This window comes from Stegodyphus dumicola, chromosome 9, assembly GCF_044657685.1.
Source record: "Stegodyphus dumicola isolate Sdum_Otavi_A_Nest chromosome 9, ASM4465768v1".
Lineage (NCBI taxonomy): Eukaryota > Metazoa > Arthropoda > Arachnida > Araneae > Eresidae > Stegodyphus > Stegodyphus dumicola.
Window position 1 is genome coordinate 30574836 of NC_140776.1, and position 25513 is coordinate 30600348.

General features: G+C 31.0%; 1 protein-coding gene across 2 annotated transcripts in view; it reads right to left on the reverse strand.

The window, feature by feature from the left end:
- LOC118183158 (solute carrier organic anion transporter family member 74D-like) overlaps positions 1–25513 on the reverse strand; it is a 501251-nt gene that overhangs the window by 377642 nt on the left and 98096 nt on the right. For both annotated transcript variants that reach the window (XM_085823324.1, XM_085823325.1), the window contains exon 2: positions 12725–12749. The gene's annotated coding sequence lies outside the window, so the exon portion shown is untranslated. The remainder of the gene's footprint in view (positions 1–12724; positions 12750–25513) is intronic.

Genomic DNA, 25513 nt, shown 5'->3' on the forward strand with positions numbered 1-25513 from the left:
CATTCTCATAAACTTGTTGTGCATTAAAGAAAGTAATAAAACAGTACATCCGAAATTACGACGAAATAGCTGGATGAAGGGTACTCAAAGCTGTGAAAAAAGAAATGAAAAATTTTAGCATTGGCAATGTTGAATTCCGAATATTCAAGTTAAAATGAAAAATTTAAACATGATTTCTTCAACTATTATATTGTTACGAAATGTAAAGGCGCGGTAAGATGGCTTCCCCGCAAAGCAGTTTTACGGTTGCCATAAAATGGCAAGGGAAGGTAGGGTTGCCACATTTGGCGAGAAATCGCCCATTTGGAGACAAAATTGGCGATATACCATGGACGGATGGAGAGCCTTCTGGAACGAATTCTTACCGGTTTCGCCCAGAATGTTCTCGAACACAAGTCGAAAGCTATATAAACCCTGCTGGTCCGCAGTCAGTGTGTGTGCCTCGTCTAGCGAGCTGATAGTCAGTCATTGAGCGAGTGTCTCGAAGTCTAGCGCCGAGTTGGTCGTCGAGTGCATCGAGAGAGTCTTTTAGTGCATCGTCGAGTTTTGTCTTAGACTGTGCCGAGTCGAGAGCTATTCTCTTGTGTATCGTCGAGTGCATGGCGTGGAGAGTCTTGAGAGTACGTGGAGTTCCGAGAACGACCAAGCAGAGTTAGGAGCAGTACTCGGGTGCTTTGCAGTGAAGCTTGTCTCCACCGTTATTGCCTGACAGTGTGTGAAGGCTGTGTCGCTGAACGTGTCAGCGTCTTTATAATAGTTCGATGACTGTAAAAGTGATTTTGGAGCTATCTGATTAATATTGGTAAATAAAGTGTGTTTCGATACTTCATCAAGTGTCGTCGTCATGCACTCCAAATCTACGAACCCCGTGCGAACGTGAAGGAAGAGAAAAACGCAACAACTGGTGTCAGAAGGAAGAAAATAACGTAACAATATCGATCACAGATTAAGGATTTAGGTGAAGGGATCAAATATTCAGGGTTCTGTTGCAACATTTTATATGAAAATTCCGACGTCTCCATATAGCTAAGAATCAGCAAATTCTTTGACCACTTTAGATGCAGCTTCTTTGTTTCAAAAGCTATTCAACGTGTTACCTCAAGCTACAAGCTAAAGTGTCTGAGAAAAATTATACTTACCAAAATTAGTTTAATAAAGATTAATGATAATTATAAAAGAGAATTAAAAAGAGAAAGAGATGTCTTCTTTAGTTGAAACTTTTAATTGCGAAATTAATATGGAAGAGTGTCCCCAACGGGTATAGTGGTTAGCGTGCGGGTTCGAATCCCAGAGAAATCATGGATGTTTCTAAATGTATAGTGTCCGTGCGGCATGGGAGCATTCTAAATATGCGGCGAACCGAAAGCCCTCTCGAGAAGTTCATGGTAGGGAAAGATGGGTGAGAGACCCTCGGACCCGTTCCCGTCCGGGGTGCTCTCCATCCAAACTAGAGGCGGAACTGAGTGTTTTCAACTACAGGCATAAGCGCTCCTTGCCACGAGGAATTTCGTGGGCTTGGGCTGACTGTAGGTCAGACAGCAACAACAACAATATGGAAGAGTACATGACAGCTAATGAAACTTTATGCATATAGAGTACGGGAAACAAGAAACTTCATGTAGACAAACAAAGAAGATGCAGAAGACGGAGAAACCGCTACAGCATAATATACGTATATGCTAATCTAAAGCATGTATAGAAATACATGACGGGATTTGCAAAGTATAACCTGGCTATGGGGACTCTGGTGAACTTAATATAAATCAAAAAGCAAAAGGCTGAAGGGGCAAGTTTCTGTAAAAAAAAAAAAAAAAAAAAAAGCTTTTGAGGTTATAATGACTGTTCATAAGTTTCATGTGCATTCATTTTTCTATATCTCTATCATTAAAGCAGAGAGATAAGTTATTTTTATTTGATTTGCATACTTTTTATTACATTTGTTAAAACTAAAAATTTTAATCCACGCTGTGCAGTGAGACGCCACATATTTTCAGAAGGAAAAAACAGAATGATATTTAAGACATAGAAAAACCTTCTGTTAAGCATATATATAGAGAGAGAGAGTAAAAAAAAACAAACTTTCTTACATTTTGTTTTTTGACAGCGATGTAAAACTTGGTATAATATCAAAGAATGTATAAAAACGAATGGTTTTTACATTAATCATACTGATCCGTTGAATATACACCAGATGTTACGCTTATTTTGTAAAATCTCGATTCTGCAAGCCGTTAGAAAAAAAAAAGTTACTCATCCATAAACGAAGTTCATGATGAATATTTATTCATATTACACTTCAGTCTGAGTTTTTTAAATATTTTTTGTATCTTTTTCAAGTTGTCAAAATGCTTAGACGTTCAAATGTCATTAATTATAATTAATTTACGTCGCCTCTCTAAATTAAACATATCAGTTCTAGCTTTGGAGCCATTAGCCTCACTTTGGCGTAAACCAGTTTCTTAATGAAAATTGATTATGCTTTTTAAAATTAAAAAATTAAAAGGTTATTTTAATAAAAAATATACTAATGATATGCTTTTAAAGAAACTGAAAAAATAGTTTTATTCTAAAAGAGGAAAATAACTAGCTTTGTGCATAATAGCATATCTCACTCATATCCAGGTCGAAATTTGAAATCAGAATTTCAGATTTAGTATTTCAGTAATGCGAAAAAGCCAAACAATAAAACAGAATCAGGTAAACTGAGTTTATATTGGTGAATTTTCGAAAACTAGTCAATGTTTCTAGATTATTTGATTCTATTATTTTAAAATTTCAGCATTTAAAAATTTATACATTGTAAGGTTTTGAAATATTATATTACATGTTGTGAAACAGAAATTTTCACAAATTTAAGAATTTTAAGAATTTCTCTTCGCTTTCTTTTAAAACGAAAATGTTAAAAAGATATTAACCGCTTAAGGAACGCGCCCGAGATATCTCGGAAACAAATGCCGTTTCGATTTTCCTATGAACGAGTTAACTGGAGCGCTGAAATTTTTACGGATATTTAATGCCATCGTCCGTAATATCGAATGACAATCGACTGTGGGAGGGATTCAAGCGGCGTTTCGAGCGGTAATGGCGATATTATTGTCCAGACTATGATGTGCCGCTATGTATTACACCATGTTTCATACTGTCATACATAGCGGCACTTTTGCGGTTTTGCAGCTGAGGATGGTGGTTCGGTAAAACCATCGAAACTAGTCCTGTGAAAACGTTTGTAAATATAACGCTGATTTTTGTTGTTTGACTTCTGAATTAGTGTCAATGACATTTATAGATTGTAAAATGCATTTACTAGATGTTTACTGTAGTTCTTATTACCTATTATTGCAATGCCTATTATTACAAAAGTAATACCGTTCTGTATTACTTTTGGCTAGATTGTGTGTTTTTTTTGGCTTGCTTCATTGAAACCCGAATTAACTCGCGTAATGCCATGAACCCTAATAAATATGTTTTTCCCTCGAAAAAAATGTTTTTTCGCCTTACAAAGCTACATCTAATGATATTTGTAGATAATAAAAATGGTATAAAAAATCAGGGATTTTCGGCGTAATTTTTATTATAAATTCGGTCATTAAGCGGTTAATTGGGTGATTTTTCTAGAATTTCTTTTAACTATGCAGCCATACTACTTTAAGCAGAAAGAAAATTTTCCGTTCTTCCATTCGGCATCACAGGATTTCTTTTACCAGCATGGTTTCGAAGTTATGATGACGTCATCATATCACACACTAATTTTATAAGCTTCTGTTAAACTGCTTTATATTATTTATCACTATAATCAAAAGCTTTTCTCTCAATTTTTTTTTACAACTTCAGCGGTCTCTCACTAAATGACGCTACTATTCGCAACTTCATTATGACTAATTATGGCCGTAATTGTATGGCTGATATTTATATACTATGTAGAAGGGGCCACCTAATATTTACCCTAAGTAAGTAGGTATTAGCTCCACACACTAACTAGAAAACTAACAACATTCTGGCATCATTCCTCGAGTCGTGATGGAAATTGTGACTCCAGTGAGCACTACAAGTACTGCCACCGGCCAGTGTAGGTAAATTTCGTCGGCTGTGATTTCATACACTAACGGAAACGATGCTTATGTATACTCATGTTGGGAAGTTTTGCTCACCTACTCAAATCTCCTGATTGGTGACCATAAGATTTACACACAAGATATGGCGTTTTTCAAGTTGCAGAAATACTTTCCTAAGGTAACTTATGATACTCATGATATGTATTTCCTTTAGAAATGTACGGAAAAAGAATTATAGTTAAAATGCCAAGAATTTTAGTCAGTTCCATGCTGCTACATTAGCAAATTATTACATTTTGCTTTTTGCCTCTTCTCAGTTAATAGTTCTGATGAGTTTTTCATTAGAATTTTATTTCTATGACTAGATCATACCTTGTATCAAGAATTTGTTTTTAATATACATTGTGTTTATTTCTGAAATTGAGTATTGTTGCTATGTGTAGTGCCAACGCAATACACCAAATGATTTATATTTCGTCAGTGTTTTTAAACTAAACTCGACAATTGTTTTCTGCTTTGGCGGATTTGTAAGCACCAGGTGAGCCTTCTGTTAATTTATTTTAGTTAAAATAAAGAATCTTATTCACCCTCCTTAAGTCTCTGTTGTGTTTCTAGACATAGTGATAAGTCGTTTTAAGTCTATCAAAAGTTTGGTCACAGTATCCAGTAAGTTAAAGACATTTATTTATACCTTATAAACTTTTCACAAATCAAAACCACATCTACAAAAGCTGTGGCCTCATCTTTGGATTTTTGGATATCCCCGAGATATTTATCCTATTTCAGTGAAATCTTGAATATTTAGCGGCGACGTTGTGAATAATGTTCGCTCTGTAATATAGTAAACTCATCAGCAATATCAGCAAAAGTATGTAGCTTTTTGTAACACGTAACAAAGGTAATCTCAATTCGCTCCTGAGCACTTAAAGTCACGTTGCTCTATTCAGAAGACAGGAAACCCCGAATATTTAGCAGCGCAACGTCGTGAATAATGTTGTCTCTGTTATGTATGTGGTAGATTCATCATCAATATCAGCAATAGTATGGAGCTTCTTATGGCACACAATAAAGGTGATCTCAATTCATTTCTGAACACTCAAAGACACGCTGGTTTATTTAAAATACCGGAGACCATCAATAGAGCAGCCACACCATTGTTTAGACTTTCGGCTTTTATGCTGTATTGTTGGATAGTATCTACCATCAGCCAGGCTTTTATTAGACTAAATATACAATTGCTTAAAATGAATACATGTTACATCAAGGTTACAATAAATATACAAATATGTAAAAATAGTGACATTTGAATTTATATTACATAATTAAATTTTGAAGATAGAAGCGAAGATAGAAGTGGAATGATAGTTTTAAAGTCGATTCATGTTCATAATACGAGTACTTCGTATTTGGTAGACAGAATAAGAGTTGATAGTCATATTTAATAATCAATAGTGTAGTCAATAGTCAATAGCCATTCAATAGTCGCTGGTTCACTTAGAATAAAGAAAATAACACCGTCCAAAATCCATTTATGTTAAATTCCTTGGTCACAATTTCCTTAACAAAAAGAAATATATATTAAAAAAAAAAAAAAAAAAAATGAAGTCAATTCCTACTTAGGCCAACAAAGAAAAATTTTTAAATGCCAAAATAAATAAATAAATTAAATAAATTAAAATAAATAAATAAATAACAATAAAAATTTAAAAAAGAAAATTAAAATACAAAGAAAAGTTTAGTGAAAAACTCTTTTTAAGTTAAAATTAATTTTTTATTTAATTAATTATTAATTAATTAAATAAAAACGTTTAAAGCTAATTTCTTAGGTCAACAAAGAAAAATTTTAAAAATACAATTTTTTCTTAATTACAAAAAAAATTCAATAAAAATTATAAGCATTAAAACAAAACTAATATGTGAAAAAACTATATTAACATCAAGTGTTATCCACTTCAAGTTAAAATATGTATTTGAACTTGAGTGGATGAATGAAAAGTATTTTATTAACAATTGAAAATTTGAACAAGACATATTTGTTTTTGAAACATTCCAGCTTAAATTCATGTATCACATATTTTTTCTCATTTAAGCATTTCCAGAGATATTCAAAAATCTGATTAGAATGAACATAACTCTCCAAAAAGGTATGCTTTACAGGCATTACTGACACACATTTAGTTTCGAGTTTTTTAACAGCTTAAGTTCCTTAATTTGCTGAGTTAAGAATAATGATTACATTGGTTTCAAAATGACTAGTTAAATTAATTTGCAGATTAATTAAATGAAACGAAATAGTAACATCTGAAACAGGCTTTATTTTCAGTCACTATTGTTAAAATAATTTCACATTATTCTATATTTCAACTAATTAATTTAATTATTTCAGAAGATCTTACAAAGATTTTGATTTAAAAAACGTGAATTTAAAAAATCAGGAGACTTTTTTTTTCGTAGAAACAAAGACAGGTTTACAATAAACATTTTTCATGTTGGAAACACCTTTTCCAAGATCTATAATCCTAATAAAGGGTTATTTACAAGAAGGTAATAAAAACATGCGCAGGTACCTTAAAAACAAGTTTTTTCATAAGGACATTTATTATCTCAGCTTACTTAGGATAGGAAGCAATGCTATCTGAAGACCTCAAGAAAACCTCAAGGCTTTTACAAAGTGGGATAATTACGTTGTATTATTAATGAAAGATTCATATGAAAGTATTTATTAATGGTTCAACATTCTTTTATCTTTAGCCTGTTTGAATTAATGGCAAAAACAGTATTAGCCATTAACATTAATCTACACTTAACCTTGAAAATCAATCCGTTTTCTGTCAAAGGTTACTTAACTCGGACAGTAATATTTAAGTATTAAATTCTAGTTCTATGTACACATGAATAACACCACTACATTTTATAATGATTATTTTTTCTATTTCACAACCGAAGTATTAAAACAAAATATATATATTGCCATTTGCGCAGCTTGTTCGCTATTTGAATTAAACATGCACACATTAAAATAATTTTATATTAAAAATTGGTTACCATTTTAATTATCAAAATTTAAGTTATAATCTTTAATTTTTTAAATTTAAGCCTGTTTAAGAGAGATCAAATTCTTATGATTGGTCTTGATTTCACTTAGCTTTAACCGTAAATTAAGATGCACTTTTAATTTGGTTCTGTATTTATATTTCAAACGTAACATGGAAGAAGATCCTTGTTCATACAAATGGATTGAGCAAAGAGGCAATGAAAATTTGATAGCTTTATTTGAAATGCCTTTAAAGTCCTTTTTTTTTCCGGTTCAACCAAAAGTTAACAAGAGTGTTATTTTTTAAATTTTCAGTTAGAGTTCGATCACAGGAAATTTACATCAATTGCTCTTTTTCTTCAGGAGATTTTTGAATTTAAATCTATTAAAAATACTAAATTAAAAATACTTTGTTTATTTGCGTACCACCAGTTGAGAATCGCTGAACTAGAACATAGAAGTTCTATGTACACATGAAATGAAAATGCATAAAAACATTTCAACATGAATGAAATCAATTCATTCTTTTCAAGCAACAACCAATTCGTAAATAATTTTTTTGTTGCCAAACCAAGAGACAAAAATTTTTGACACATGAGGTTAATACGCATACATATGACATCATGATTTAAATTTAATGTAATGTATAATAACGTTTTCTCAATATCAATAAAAGAATTAACGTGGCAATAAGATATCGTGACATTATCCTAACCTGAAACAAAAAAGTTGCCAACAGCAGCTATTTATTTAAAATACTGACATTAAGGAGAAAAAGTGTCGACCTACAATGACGTCACATGCAGTCGCATGCTTTCTTGAACGTCAGAATATGACTTTATATAAGCATAATAAAGTGTGGCAATGCTATTTTTATTTCATATTTTGTAAAAGTTAAAATTTTTTATTAAGAAACTGAACGATTTGAAAGCGAGCATCGAGAACGATTTTGGAAATAAAGCATATTTTTATCTCCAGTGTGCCAGACTGTTGCCACTCAGAAAAATGAGGGCGAAAATTAGCGTTTTCAGAGTTTTTAATTAACATCTCGGCTGATTAAAGTCGTAGGAAGACGCAAATGATCGAAACAGCTTCCCACAAATTTTTGGAATCCGGGCATACCTCTCTCGAAATTCAACTCCCCGCCGTTCAAGAGAAGATAATGCCAAAAACAGACAGACGCACACAGATTTTAATAGTATAGATAATCGTTTGTTGCCTTAACTTTAACTGTTTTACTTGGATGTTATTGTATGGTGTACTAAGTTATTTTTAAATTCCTACTATTAGCTCGCATTCTCCCTATATCTTGTTCAAATTTTTAATCGTTAATAAAATACTTTTTATTCATCCACTCAAGTTCAAGTACATTTTTTTAAACTTCTAGTCGATGACACTTGATGTTAATACAGTTTTTTCACATATTAAAGTCAGTTATTAAACTATTTAAACTATTTACCATAACCAATTTAATAAATTAATGTATATTTTATAATGCACATACCATAAAATGTTAATAATATTAATAAAAAGTGACTAAAATAAAATTTTTCTTTGTTGACCTAAGCAGGAAGAATTCACTTCAATTTTTTTTATATTGTAAATAATATATTATATACGAATATATTATATTTTTTATAATAGACGTTGGTAATTAATATATATATTTTCATATTATATCGATTTCATATTATTTTATATATTAATCGATTACCAATTACAGTACAAAGTCTGTAATCCGGACGCCGATTATCCGGAATGATCTATAATCCGGACCTCAAAGCCAAAGGCTTTTTTTGGTATGCTTTAAGCATGCGCGTTTAGCACAAAAAACGAAGCAACTTAAACAAATTGCATTGAAAGAAATGTTTAACTAAGTAAACAAATAAATATTAAGCCTTTTTTTTTTGTAAATTCTGATACCCTTTAGATCATAATTGCTCTTTATTTCATAAATTACGGTTTCATAATTTGAATTATATAATTTCTGCATGCCATCTTACCAGATTTAAATTGATGATCTATAATCCGGAATCACCGAAGTCCCGACGAGTCCCCCGAGTGTACTGTAATAATAAAAAATTTATGCCCCTAATTTGGACCAAATTAATTGGGCGATTAGCCAAATTTGGATTAATATAATTATCCAAATTTGGTAATTTGTTTCAAATTTAGGCCAAATTAATTGGACGATTGGCCCAATTAATTGCGTGATTGTTAATTGGGCTCGATTAATTGGCGTATTGGCAAATATATGAACAAGACATTCCATCAATCACTGGGAACTTTGGCAATAATGGTATTCACAAAAGAATCGAGCCAATATCAATGCAATTTCCCGCGAAACGCAGCTATTACAAACGAAGAATGCTACCATTAATACTATCATGGGCAACAACAGTACATAAGATACAATGTAGCACTGTAGATTATGCAGCAATATATCTAGGACGAAAACTCTTCACAGCAGGCCAAGCATATGTCGCATAGAGTCGTGTAAAATCATTAGATGAAATATTAATTGAAGAGCTAGACTACTCGAAACTCTCTGGAAAGGTTCCTTGCAATGACGAAGCTTTGCAAGAGATGGATAGAATGAGAAATTATAGACCACCATCAGCCTCATAAATTAGAAACAAAGAAATACTAATACTGTTAATACAAAGTAACTAAAATAAAATTTTTCTTTGTTGACGTAAGTAGGAATTGATTGTAAAAAAAAAAATTTCATATTAGTTGTTTTGTCTCTGTATGATATGTACAGTTTGTATCTTGGTGAATGACTACCATAGAATATAACATCCAGGAATGAAATTTCGTATCTGTTCAAATTATTATAAGTTCTAAGAATTAAATACTAATTTCTTTAATAGTTAGTGAGGGATTAACATTAAAAAAATTATGTAACATATGCCCAAGTAATTTTTAAAAACCCACGGAGTATAGAATATTAATAATTAATTAAACTTCAACTCGAAGTAAAAGTAAAAAAGATATATATATATACGAGTACAAGCTGCTTCATCAAACATTCAAATGAACAGCAAATGTTTTAATCAATAATAATGGATGCGTAGGAAATTAACAGATGATCTAGATTAACATATGACAGCTACATATTCATATCCATTCCTAAGGCATGACAAGAATAATAGTGAAGTAACGTAACTAACGGATATCTTTTTTCTTTCAGATTTCTCTTAACAGCTCATGAATAAGTTACTGTGCAATGTATCTTCGCGATTTATCATCTCATCTTCTTACAAACTCTTCACAATATTCATTGCATATTTAATTTTTATTAAATGTTCATTTTATTCCCTTCTACGAAGTAAAGGAAGAACTGTTATCGTGAAAAATTTCAGGTACCCTATTTCAACCGCTCTCGAAACTAGTTTAACGATGCTTTTTGCCTGACATCTGTACGTATGGACAGAATAAATTACCGTTTTTTGCCAAAAAGGATTGTAAAATATTTTAAAGATAGATTTAGATAATATTTTTCTCTTGATGTTTGTACGTACGTACGTATGCTCACGAATGAGTAGCCGCAGAACGTTTAAATTTTTTAGATGGGACTGCTATAACATGTAGTTCTGCACCTCCCTTTTTTGTTGCAATCGGCTGCACCAGTCATATTTATGTAATAATTTATTTACTAAAGTAATGTTGATTATATTATCTCCTAATATAATCAATATTACTTTAGTAAATAAATTATTATCTTATTTTGCAACTATTGCATAAGTATTAGGAAATTTATTTCGATTTCAATGAATTTCAGTTCATTAATTCAATACTGTATGTATATAAATATATGTAAGATATAACAAAATATAGCTGTTTTAAAAAAATAATTGGCGATCTCAAAAGTAACATTTTAAATTTGGTGATTTAAATTTATCTATTAAATTTATCTGCCTCTAAATTTATCTTTTCTCCCAGGTTCCAAATTTTTCTATGTTAAGTAAATTTTTAATTTTCTTTACATTTGAAACTCAGTTGAATAGTGAATTAAGTCAGTGTCTGCACCTTCAATGTCTTTTCGCCTAGTGGGGCAAAAGTAAACTTTCAATTTTGTGCACCAAAAAATTTGCCTTCTGACCCGCTGGTCGAATTGCTTGTTTTTGTGTAGAAACTCTAATTTTAATTGTAAAAATTGCTTTTTAACTCTTTTAGCTGTTTTTGATGTTTCATGTCTTTGTATATTTTGTACTTTTTAATGAAGATGTTTTGAATTTTTATATATTTTTGCTTTGCCGCGAAGTGTGTACTAAATTTATTGAATGAGAAATATATCTCTAATGAAATTCGAGGAAATAAGTTTAAATGAAACGCAGCAAAGAAATGTGTACATTTTAATAGCCCATACAAAAGAAGTCATGTGGTGGCCACATCAGATTATTTTCTAAAAATATTTTTGAATGCAGGCAAAAGAAAATAAATAAATAAATAAATAAATAAATAAATAAAATAAAATAAAATAAAATAAAATAAATAAAATAAACAATTAAAATAGTTAAATTTAATAAAAAATTAACGAGTTTTACCGAGATATGAATAAATCGTCAGCCGTGAATAATAAGTATCTTTCACGATAATTATATTACGAAATTCGTTCATTATCAAAGTTTTAAATAATCCTTCAATGTTTTGTAATACACTGCAGGAATAAAATTTTAATTTCAGTATAAATAAATAATTGACTTGTAATAAGTATCATAAACAAGAACGAAAAAGGAAACCTCATTAAAAATCCGAAAAACCTGTGTAATTACGCACTACTTACTTTTAATAGATTTGAAAAATAATACATAAGTATTCGTATTAATTATTATTTAATAGTAGAAATAATAATTTATTAGCACCTAAAGGTATTGATCGTTTTCCTTCTAAATTATTAAAATATTCTAAATTGCTAAAAATCTTCTAAATTATTAAAATGAATGTTTGCTAAGTCAACAGTTTGCTCTATGGAAATTATTTAAAAATTTTAATTTTATATTTTAAAAACTATCCAGCCCCAGTGCTCAAACTACTTCCATAAAATTACTTATTTTAATTGCAGAAATTTTGTAACTGGAAGGACATTCCTACGATCAATGGTTAAGAAAATATAAGTCTATAGCTATTTTTCATCAAAATTTTTTATTATAACGTAACATTATTTATTAAGAAATATATTATTTTTTAAGTACAGCATGCAGCAAAATGATTTTTACTGATATTTTCCCATTTCTTTCACCCCAGAAGAAATTCAAAAATTTGGTACCGCTATAAACATAAAAAATTTCGTTGTTAATCAAATAAGTACATAACAGCTCTGACAAAAATTTTTGTCTATATTATGATTAGTTTTTTATAGGTGTAAAGGCTAATGATCGAAAAAGGGTGCCATGAAATAAATTATCGTATTATTCTTAATCAGTGTTCTGATGAATTGAGCCAGTATATGCCAGTATATACGTTCATACAGTTAGTGTTTGATTTTGATACATTTTTAAACAAAAGAAAAAATTTCAGTGATTTATTTATTTATTTTCTAATTTGAAATTAAGCTTTATTGAAAAAATAATGTAATCAAAACTCAAAAAGATAGTTAGATTTGTGGAAAGAAGGATAATTAAATGAAACTTACTCGTTCCGTCTAATGCATAAAAAACCTGAAAAGTAATAAATTAAATTAATTAAGCAAATCACAAGGAACGTAAGAGTGCATAAACATTAAAAACACGATATGAACATTAAAAATTTTAATGTTGACCGGGAAAATTAATGCATACAGTAACAAATAAAGCAGTAAAATTCATTTTTCTAAAGCATGTGAGTTTCAGTCAAAACTTTAAATATCCGTATTTGTAAATGCAATGAAACACATTCAAACTATTCATATGAAAAATTTCCTACAAAATTTGTTCCTAATGGCTATTGATTATATTTTTATAAATAATACATATTTTCTTTCACACGTAAAATAGGTTAAGCAGTAACAAATTAAAGTAAATCTAAAAAGTCATCACTGTATTTACTTCCTTGCACGAAGTAAAGGAAGTATTGTAATCACGAAAAATTCTGAGTACCGTCAACGAAAATATCCATTTTGACAGATATCGAATGCAATTTAGCGATGTTTTTGTTTGATATCTGTACGTAAGGACAGAATAAAGCACTCTTTTTCCCGAAACGAATCATAAAATTAATTTAAAATGGATTCAGAAGACACATTTTTGTGGCGTTTGTACGTATGTACGTATGTATTTATCTCGCATAACTCAAAAACGAGTAGCCTCAGAACGCTGAAATTTTATATATAGGACTGCTATAGCATGTAGTTGTGCACCTTCCGTTTTGGTGGCAATTGTCCACAGTATATCGATATATAAATATATATTCTAATGTAAAAATGTAACATAGATTCTAAGTACTCCATCGCCTTTTTCTCTCTAAAAATGGCTTAGAAATTCAGTTCATTTATTACTTAATTTCATTGTTTAGTGGCCAACCCTATCCCTGTTATTGATTTTAAGGGCCTTTTCCTTTCAAAGACGCTCAAAAGCCCATTAGCGCGAAGAATTACGACTTTAACTAACAATTTTCTGATTTTTTTTTAAGTCAACTTGCTTTTGGCTAGATTAGCAATTTCTTTACGTTTAGCCATTTTGTTTAAGTAATCACTTTTAGACACGACTTTTTCTTAAACAAGATGCCACTTTGAAAGAGTTGCCTCCTTCCTTCACCCCTCTTAACCCCCAGCGTTTTTTCCCCACTAGCCGGGTACCATTGGCTACTGCACAATTACGTTTGCATTCTTCTACGTCATACTCACCCAACTGGTGAAATTTAGCTGTTCTTCTATTCTGGTAGCACTCATTAAGTCTACGTCATTTTCTGGCAACCTTTTTCTACATTTCTACCTAAGTTTAATTTTAGAAAGAAAAGTATAGGGCGCAGGTATGTTTGCCTTTCGTTATTTTTCTTCACAAATTCTTTGCCTTTTGGTCTTAGCAGGACCCCTTTCTGTCATCAATTTTTTCATTAGGACAATTTTTACGTTAAATTATTTTTTACGTTAAAGGGTTTTAAGGGCTAACCCTTAAAATGATGTATATGTAATACTTGCAGGTTTAACACTGTTTAATTTAATTATACATTTGCCTTCCTAGGCTACGTTGTATACGTTTTTTTTTTTTTTTTTTTTTTTTTTTTTTTTTTTTTTTTTTATCTTTTAGATGATTTTACTTTTTTGATTAAAAATTATTTTTTTTTCATTTAAGTTTATAACTTTGAACTTTTTGTTCACTTTTATATTTTAAAATATGCAGGCATGTCGGGAAAAGGGACAAAACTATTGAGACTTCGCTAGGAAAAGATAATTAATTTAATAATTTTACAAATAAAATAAACGTTTTCAGTTTCAATGGTTTTGTTAGACGAAACGTGCCTGGGTCATCAGCTTGGTTGGAGATTTCAGCCTTCATAAGATCTGTCTAAAACCTTGAACAAAGTGAATTGACCATATATTTTTAATTTTTGCATAAAATTTCTCAGTTTTTTGTAACATGTTTAGGTTTTTTAAACGAACCAATTTTGATTTTGTTGTATAGGTTTTATATAATTTTTAGTATTTTCAGTAGGTTAGTTAGCGAACCAATTTTGATTTTGTTGTATAGGTTTTTTTTAAATTTTGTAGTATTTTCAGTAGGTCTTTTAGCGTAAAATTTAACTGCTTTCGTTTAATGTAATTGTTTTAACTTGGTGTTACATGTAAACTTAGGCATGAGCTGCATCAAATGTACTCTAAGGCTTTAGCTAATTTTTAACTTTCCTTTTCTTTTCAATCTCTCTATATATATTTACTCATTCTGTTACTCGGCTTCTTGAGTTCATTTTTTAAATTCTTATATGTTGGTAAATTGTGCCCTTTTTTGCTTTAAAAATGATCGAATTATGTTGTTCTTATCTTACGGTTAAGGTTTTTATGCCTTTAGTTAACTTCCACGCAATAGTTGCAAAATTAGCAACAATTTAAAAGTTGTTTAAGTGCGGTTAAGACTAATTTTTTACCATAGCAGGCATATTTGTTTAAATTTGAAATTTAGCATAATAGTGGATTTGTTGCTAATCTAGAAAAACTAATATAAACAAAGATAACTTCTTCTTTTGTTAGTGCGAATTTTAAATCATGTTTAATCCATTCTGGAACTAACATTTAAGTTATTAAATTATACCATATATTAACTCAGCATAGCGTCCACAAAAAATTAAGTCAGTTTCTACGCCTTAGTGTTTTTTTTTTTTTTTTTTTCTTTTTTCTGAGTGAGACCAAAAGTAAACTTTCAGTTTTGTGCATCGAAAAATTTGTCTTCTTGTCGCTGGCCAAATTGCTTATTTTTGCGTAGAAATTCTAATTTTAATTGTAAAAATTGTTCTTTAAATTGTTTTAACTATATTTATGTTTTATATTTTTGTATATTTTTCAATTTTTAATAAAGATATTTAAAGGTTTTACATATTTTTGCCTTGTCGCGAAGTGATAACTTAAATAATTAATTGAATGAGAAATCTCTAATGAAATTCGAGGAAATAAGTTTAAACGAAATGCAGGAAAAAATGCGTATAATTTAATGTTCCGTACAAGGGAGTCGTGTGGTGTACACATCAGATTTTTTTAAGTACGGAACAGAGCCCCAATATAAACCGTAGACTTCGAAACCTCTCTATTTGAAGACGTCACGAACTTCTTAAATAGTATATCTGAAATTTACTATCTTTTGATTACTGAATGCATTTTCTAAACAAGCGAAAATATCGTAGAGATCATACGAAACAGCGCAGTAAAAATCAGGAAACTTTCCGAAACGTATTCTGATGAGAGACAGAGCTAGAATACGAGACTGTCTTTAAAATCCAGCGAGTTTGTTTTAACTAAAACCAAATTCCCTATAGCGTAAGTTATGTATTTCCATTACACTTCAGAAAACAAGTGATAAATCATTTTCTGAAATTACAAAAACCTCAGATTTCAACAACTTATACGTGCAACATATTTGTACGCAATATCTTTGGCATATTTGTACGCAATCCAATCCATTACAGCAACATCTACAGATAGAACCTGCGTCATCGAGAGAATTTTTCATTATTTTACTAGGTCTCCATTTTGAACGTAAAGGTAAATGACATGTAAATTGCGTGATCATGTCTTCTTCCAAGATACAGACAACTGAATCTAGCTCCCTATCCTTACATATTTTGGGGCCTCAGGCCGCGTTTTATGATCAAGGATATCATACCCAATCGGCTCTGTTTAGGGTCTCCCTATAATTACGGTATATTGATCTTAAGAAATACTTTTACGTTTCTGAATAGGTAAGAAAATGCCGCACTAATATGACGGCACATTTTTATCTTTCAACTTTGTGTTTACGTTACGCACTAGCGAAAATATCCACTCCGTGTCTTTAATTATCTGCAACAGAAACAGGCTTGCCTCTAGATGTCGTATTCATGTTTTCAATATAATGTGATTTATTTCGATTACGAACACGCCCATTTTTTATCAGGTGCTTATAACCCAGTATCTTCGATGATATAAAATTAGATGTATGAAACTGGAAGAAAATCGATAATGATTCTTATTTTTAAATAATTTATTAGTGTATGAATTAAAGAAATATTAATTTAGGCAATAAAACAATATAACAAAATTTTTAAAAAATTCGAAATCAAGCAATGATACAAAATTTTGGAAAAGAAAAGAAGAAAAGAAAAAGGAAAGAGTACTCCAAAGTTCTAAGTTAGCATAATTATACACACGATGTTTTAGAAATAATACAAGAAAAAAAAAATCGGAAAGCTTTCAGATTTTGTATTACGCCCAAAAGAGCGTTTTTTAACGTTCTAGTGTGTTACCTTTTTTTTTTTTTTTTTTTTATTAAACATCATGTTCTTCGCACTTAAGTATAAAATTGAGTTCAACAGCAGTATTACAAAATCGTTTAAAAAGAGCATATCTTTAGAATTTCTGATACACAGTCGCGTGCTGGAGATAAAACTGTTTTCTTTATCCGTACAGTGTTGCCACTGCTCATTTTGAAATCGTTGAGTTAGTTAATCAAAAATTCGTTAAAGCTTTACAAAATATGAAACAGGTAATAAATAAATTCTAAATTTCAAATATGAGCTTGCAGATTCCCATTTTCGAGTGGAGGACTACATTATTCAAAATTTTATGTCTCTAGGTGCCGCTGTTTTTTCACAGTGCGAGAAACTTGCAAACATTCCTGCAGATTCTTCATTGTTTAATTTCTTTAAATATAATGCGGGGCTCTAATATTGGGTGGCAACAATGTGAAAAGTGAAAACCCGGTTACAGTGAACGAACGCAAAATGCCAAAGCGAAATTAATAGTCCTTCTGGGTAAATTGCAAGTTTGACCTAATAATGAAATATAGAAACGTAAGATAAAAGGCGTTTTAAATTTCATAGAATTCGCGTCCTAAAATGTTTCTAGAAATTTTAAATTCCGAATTTCTCGAATCCTTCATATAATAATAAGGATAAATAAAAGAGAAAGGACTTAACAGCCTATGTTTTTAATTAAAGAGAAATTTCAAAATTGCGTTTGAAATGAAAAATAAAATTATAAGCAAAGTTTTTAAAAATATATTTCTGTTTATTAAGAAAACAGAAATTAAATTTAGTAAATGAAGTACATAATTAAAATTAATGATTATTGATATTCATTTTCTTGTGATAACTTGACAAAATAATATTTTTGTAATAATACGGTTTTTTTACATTTTCCCAGAATTTTTTAAATCAAAGCAAGTATACAGATTCAAGAGTTGACGCAGATAAAAACTAAATATGAAAGGCTAAGCTCCATAACATTAAGAGTGCGGCACTTAGAGTCGCCATGAAGTGATTTTAATGATCCAAGTCCAATGAAACTGCTGAGAATACACTCTTCAATTGAACGTCAGTAAAATTAATCTTTCCAAAGTTATGAATTAAAATTTCTAATATTTTATAAGTTAATATTCGAAAGATTAAAATGATGGTGATAGTGCGACAGTTCGGGTTTTCAGATTTCGAAGTTTTCCCAAGATTCATATGATTCGAAGATTAAAATTAGTGAAAACATATTTAATGACATAATGAAAGTTACATTCCAAAACTGATACACTTCTCTTAAATACATTCGAATTAAAGCATTTTAAATCTATTAATAAATTAGTAATATGAAGTTCATTTTCAAGTTTATTAACAATCCTGGCTAAAATTAATATTATTTGAAAAAAGGCAGCTTTCAAAATGCTTAAAAATTTCATATTAATGAGAAATAACTAGTAATTTTACATGAAATGGTGACTGCATTTTATACAGTATTTTTCTCTAACACTTGAATTTATTCATATTTATGTATATGACAGTTACAATTGCATTATCTATGAAATCAGTTCGTTGAAGGAAGATAGTTATTAAGAAATGCTGTTCATCTTTACAATAGAAATTAAAAATTCGAGCCATGATATATAATTTAATTTCTTCATCATTATTTGATATTTATGTAAATGAAATTTGAATTAAATAGTCCATGACATATAACATGTACTATTTAATTCAAATTATTTTCATTTAAAACTAAATGACTATATATGAAGTGTTCCTGAAATCGGAAAAAAGTTGCAATAAAATTAAAATAATAATTTTTATTTCAAAAATGTGCTGAAGTGTTTCTGAAATTAAAAACAGTCACTAATGGAATTAAAAGAATGATTTTTATTTTATGAAATTTTACAGAAATTTTTAAAAAAAGTCACTAATAAAATTAAAAGAATGATTTTTATTTCGAAACTGTGTTCAATATGAAATGTTCCAGAAATTTAAAAAAGTCACTAATAAAATTAAAAGAATGATTTTTATTTAAAAACTCTGAGTTCCTTTGATTTCTCATATCTTCTTTAGATATCTTTTCCATATAGAATTCAGTTCATTCCAAATTTAAGTGAAATACTTAAGTTAGGCAATATATATATATTCTAATTCAGCAGAAAAAAATCACTGAATAATAAGCAAACAGTTTAAATTGAATATAATAACTATGATATTTTGCACAACGTTTGGAAGCAATTTTGCAGTTGTGTTTGTGCCAGACTTTGACTATATATAGCAAATTTACGAATCATCAAAAATATATTAAATCACATACTTTCACTTTCTGCGTATAGCATTATGAGTCATAAAACCATTAGTTACTATGACAATATCAACAGGAAAAAAGGCGTCCATTCAAAACTATCTATGAGTCATCCAGAAATTCAAGGCTCTGAAAATGTCAATAATGTGAGAGCATTACGCCTCAACACCAAATAAATCAATAAAACGAAAGCAAAAGCCTCATTTTAATATGTACTTGTTTAGAAACTAGGTGAAGCAACATCTGCTGTAATTTATATTTAAATAAAGTATCCATATTTTTTATTTATTAACCATAATTTTCTTTAGACACTTAAGATAAAATTATTGATCAAAGAACATCATTAAAAAGTTTCGGTTTAGCAGATACAGGATATTAATCTATATGATTAAGATATTTTGAAACTTCTAAAAAATATTTAAAGAGCTATTTTGTTAAATTTTAGCTATGAATTGTTTTAGTTTTTAATTTGAAATGGCAACAAAAAGTGAAAAGCATTAAACATGAAGTTTTATTTTATCATACATAAGCATATTTTTCTCTTAACACTTCAATCACTTAACATAATTGCATTTAGTCTTAATATGTAGAGACATTAGGTATTTTTGAAAGCAAGAGAGATGAAAAATAAGCAGTTCCCTCGAACCACGGACCTCTCGAATACGCGTCGAGCGTGCTGACCACTGTACCACGAAGGCGGGAGAAATACCTTATATACTCCCTCCTCCCTTTGCGACTGGGATTTTGGGGGACCCAATCGCCAAATATTGGTGTTGAAGAATCATCATTCATCATCTTTTAGTCCTGGCGCCATTGTAGAGACATTAGGTATTTTTGAAAGCAAAAGAGATAAAAAAATAAGCAGTGCCCTCGCCGGGACACGACCCACACACCTCTCAAATACACGTCGAGCGTGCTGACCACTACACCATGAAGTCATGCTAAGAAGGTGGGAGAAATACCTTATAAATAGATAGTGAAGAAAATACATAATCCGTATGGAATGGAATCCAAATTGGAATAATAATGGTCAAGTAATCAGAAATGTCAAATGCAGCGGAATTATCGAACATCGATTCAAACAGATCCCTGAGTGAAAAGTATTTTTATTACAAACGTTGCAGAATAAAGTCCAGACATAAATATTGATCAATGAATCATTAAGCAATTCTTTTATTATATACAGTCATATCACTGCCAACAGATTTTAACAGTTAAAGCAAATACTAAAACTGCACTCCCTAAATAATTTTTTAAATATTTGTTCACATAAATACTGTTGTTGCTGTGACTTATCCGAACCGATCGAGAGTAGGGTCAGATCAGGTCTCTAATATCACAGCAAGCGCACGAAATTCATCGTGGCAAGTGGTTAAAATTGCACCTGTCTCTGGCAACAATCTTGAGCACCATACGGGTGGCAGTACAACTTTGCACAGCTCAGCCCCCAGTTTTCATAGAGAAAACCCTGAGGGGAATAGGTCTGAGTGTCTCCCGTCCCTCTTCTCCAACCACCAACCTCGCGAGAGGACTTTCGTCTTTCCACATATTTAGAGTGCCCTCCATGTTGTACAGATACTATACATTTACAAACATCTATGCCTTCTTCGAAATTCGAATGCGAGGCCTTCAGTGAGGCAGTTTAGCGTCGCTAACCAGATCCCGATTGGGCGGCTCCGGGATAGTGGTTAGCGAATAATAAATACTGTTTCATACATAAAGACTTACTTCATTATTCCAGTTTTTACTGAATTCTGTTTTCAGCCTCGTCATGCTTCTTACACCAGCAAACTCATTTTATCAAAAGGTTAAGATCTGTCCATTAGGATATGTAATACATTAGTGAAAAGCCATGCAATAGGTTTATAAAAGGACGCTGTGTTGGATATTTAAACATGCGATAATGTACTCGACGAAATTAAAAAACTGCGAATAAAAGCCCTAATGAACTGGACTTGTTTTCTCTCTGGAAGATCTTGCATTCAAGGCAAATACAGCATCCCTTTTTAGTTCACTCTTTTTTTTCTTTTTTTTCTTTTTTTTCTTTTTTTGTTTCCATTCGCTAATAATTATTTTTCCAAAGCTTAAATCAGAAGAAACATCCTGCATTGACTTAACTCTTTAAAAACTAAAGGCTTCGCTAACCTGTATTAAAGAACGTCTATGTACATATTCTTTGCCTGTATGTTAAAATACGGAAACGCCCGAAATAGTTTTCGAGAGTCACAGCAATTTCCTGCCCTCCCCAACCATTAACGCACAAAGAAAAGTGAAGATTTCAAATGGCATCCTTTCTACTCCTAACAAATAAAGATAAGAAACCACAAATAAATCCTTTAGGACAAGCTGTCTGCAATAAACTGATACAATGCATTTGGGGAAACTGCACCTGCTACTGTATAACTTAGGGGAAGAAAATAACATCGGAATTTCGGCCGTTTGGGGCGGTTGTGGTCGTTTGAATGAAAGGCCGTCTGGGGCCTTATGGTCTTCAAAGAGTTAAACATAATTTAATGTGGCAGACACTATGACTTGTCTTAGACATTAAGACTTCTACTTTTTAATAAAATATCTTTAGAATTTTTGATACACAGTCTTGCGCGCTGGAGATAAAAATGTTTTTTTTTCGTACAGTGTTGCCATTCCTCGTTTTGAAATCGTTGAGTTTCTTAATCAAAATTTCTTTAATGTTTGACAAAATATGAAATAGCTAATATAACGAAATCCATATTCTAAATCAGCTACGCATAATCCAGATGCTCATATTCGCTGAAGGATTACGTTATTCAAACTTTGATGTCTCTAGGTACCGTTGTTTTATCACAATGCGGTAGAAACATACATACCTTTATGTAGATTCTTCGTTATTTAATTTCTTTAAATATAATACAGGGCTGTAATAGTTGCTGGCAACAGCTTAAAAAGTGGATCAACGCACAAAGTGAATCGACGCAAAATGCCAAAATGAAATTAATAGCCATTCTGGGCTAACGTCCTTTGGGCTAAAAACACACACAAATTTCAATAAAAATGTATTACATATAAAAAACATAACAAGGAAATAAGCAATATCCCTTAATACCAATATTAATTATCCTTCCCGTTGCCTTCTCTGGACAAACATCCAGTATCCAAGAGAAACATTAAATTTAAAAACCGCACAGAATAATCACCCTCATTTTTCCGAGTGGCAAAAGTGCAGATATCAGCAACAGTGGTTGCGTGGTATTGTTGCTGATAGAATAAGAGAGAATTATCGATTTGATGCCATTTCATCAAAAAACATGAAATAAAAAAACTCAATTTTGAAAAAATCGCTTCGAGGTGCACTGGCTCTTGTCTAGATGCATCCTATGTACCAAATTTCGTAGCCCTGGGTCTATTAGTTTACGCGCAGCATGAACGAAGGACACATACAGACAGACTCTTCCTTTTATTATATGTAGAGATTTAAAAATAAACAGGTATGATAAATAAACAATAAACTACTAAGCGAAATTTTAAATTATCCAGTAAGGATATTATGTATCAGATTGTTTAAATGTATACTTTTGAACATGAAATGCAAGATTAATTCTTGATTTAGGTTTTTAGTATTTTAGACATGGAGAGCTCAAGTAGTAACAAGTAGGTAGGGATGTAGAAGTGAACGGATAAGTTCTTTGGAAAAATAATACTCCACAAATTTTTCATGCCACCAGTTAATTCATAGCTTCAGAAGCAGTTGCTATTTGCTGACTGACGACAGAGAACAGACAATATTGCATACAGAATTATTCTTGCAATAACGATGTCGAAAGCTATGACATAAGATTTAACATCTTCTTTTCTGTACAACTATTGTGCACTTATATGGCATTTAATTTATGTAGTCGCTGATCATACAAAAGGTGCATTTTGTCTTCGGAGTTATCAAGAAGAGGAAAAATTACCATCCAATGATATCACATATCACCAAGGATTTAAACTGATGTTTAACGGAGTTTAATTGGCGTGGTAATTGTATACTGACAGCAATCACATTTTAATTCGTTACTGACATCATAAGACAACTGATGTCACGGCACGTCACAATCGATATAAGAAAGCCTTTGCTAGACGGTTATAATTTCTATGCTCAAAATTAGAAGATCTTCTAGTTACTTAGAAGTATTATGCACTTCTACTAAGAATTGGAGGGGGAAAAAACCTACAAGTTGAGAATGCAAATTAAACGTAAAAGGTGTTCGACGCATTAGTGAATGAAATGAGAAAATGAGAAAATGATGTGATCCTGATAAATATGCAAGTAAAAAAAAAAAGAGTGATTAGGCGGATCTTCTGTGTTTGAAACTGGTGATATCAGAAAGGAATTAGAAGAGAGTGTCTTATGATAACGATTCTTTTTGGAAACGTTTAATAGTCCGTATATGCGTAGATAAGTTTATCTCAATTAAGGAACGAGTCTAATGGATCACTGAGGTAAGTATTAAGGAGAAATTTAGTGTACTTAAGTAACCTTTCAGCGAGAAAAATTGTTTTAATATACTGATCAGTACATATATTCAGAGACAATACCAATATTCTGATAAGATATCTACTTGTAACACGTGAATGTGAGATAATTAAGACAACAGTGTCGAGATATTTACATGGAAAATAAGAAATTTTTTTTAAATTAGCATGAGAAATTTTACTAATTCCGATACAAAAGATATTTCGGAAAAGTAAATGTGCGGATCTAATGATATAAATTCTGCCTTTGGCATGAGATATTTGAAATGAGATATGGCATGAGATATTCTGCCTTTCGCATGAGATATTTAGAAATACTCCCCGCAATGTATTGTAAACTTATCATGAGAATTATTTTTCCTATTGCAACACACAAATATATATTTTCTGCTTATTTTCAAATAACAGGATTCCGATTTAAAAACATTTGTTCAATTGAAAAAATTATGAAAAAACATTTAATCGATGAATCTAAAAGCAGTTGCTTTCAAATTTTTTAAAATCGCTGGTTTTTCCATTGTTCCAAACCTTCGAAAAAGATACATATTTGCAAATGAAAAAAAAAACAGTGCAAAGAAAAAATTCAAAAGACGCTAATTCATTCTTTTAAATTAAATATGCATATAACTGGATTTTTAACAAAAATGTGCAAATGTATCTTAATGTATGCCTTTGGTTAACAGCATTATGCAGTTATTTATTCCTGTCTTTAGTTTTCAAGATTAATTTACATCAGTCATTTGAAAAAGGTGTTTTTTTATCCTAACTAGCTTTTCCTAATTAGTTTAGTAAACGAGGTTCTATTGTACATTTTTACTTCCTTGTACGAAGTAACAGAAGTATTTTAATCGCGAAAAATTTCGGGTATCATATTTCAACGAAAATATCTATTTTTACCACTCTCGATTCTATTTGAAGCATGATTTTGCATGACATTTGTACGCACGGATATAATAAAGGACTCTTTTATCCGAAACGGATATGGATTTTAAATGAATTCAGAAGAGATTTTCTTGTGATGTCCGTACGTAGGTACGTACGTATGGATGTATCTGGCATAATTCAAAAACGAGTAGCCTCAGAGCGTTGAAATTTTGCGTATGGGACATCTGTAACATATAGTTGTGCACTTCTCGTTTTGGCAGCAATTGGCAGCAAGAAATGTGTGTATTATATATATGCAGACTGGGTATACAGGATGAGTCTAAACTGTTTTTACAAAATAAGAGGGGCGATAGTAGCCATGCAGGTGAGCAATAATTACCATGGGGCATACAGTCGCACTCCACTCTGAGAGGCAGAAAATAAAACAAAACAAAACAAAAATTAGAATTCCAGCAAGAACAATGTTGGGAAAGCGAATGAATGATATCAAAAGTTGCACAATGTAGTTTACCGATGAGAGAAAATCTCACAGCAAGTGCCCAAAATGGCGGCCACATATGTGGTTGCACAGTTCACACTGGCGAATGAAGGACTGACGCATCTTTTCGAAGATTCCTAGTATTGTGTTAATTTTATCTGCGGGAAGAACGATGCACACGGTGACATCTTAAGTTCACAGGCGTCTAGTAAAGATTTCATGCGTTCCCAGAATCCAGTGGGTTGATATCAGGTGAGAAAGGGCGCAAAGCCACAGGTCTGTCACGTCCGGAATATTTTGCGTCTCAGAATAGAATGCGAGCCTATTTTCCATGGTAATTATTGCCTGTATGGATGGGTACTAATCAC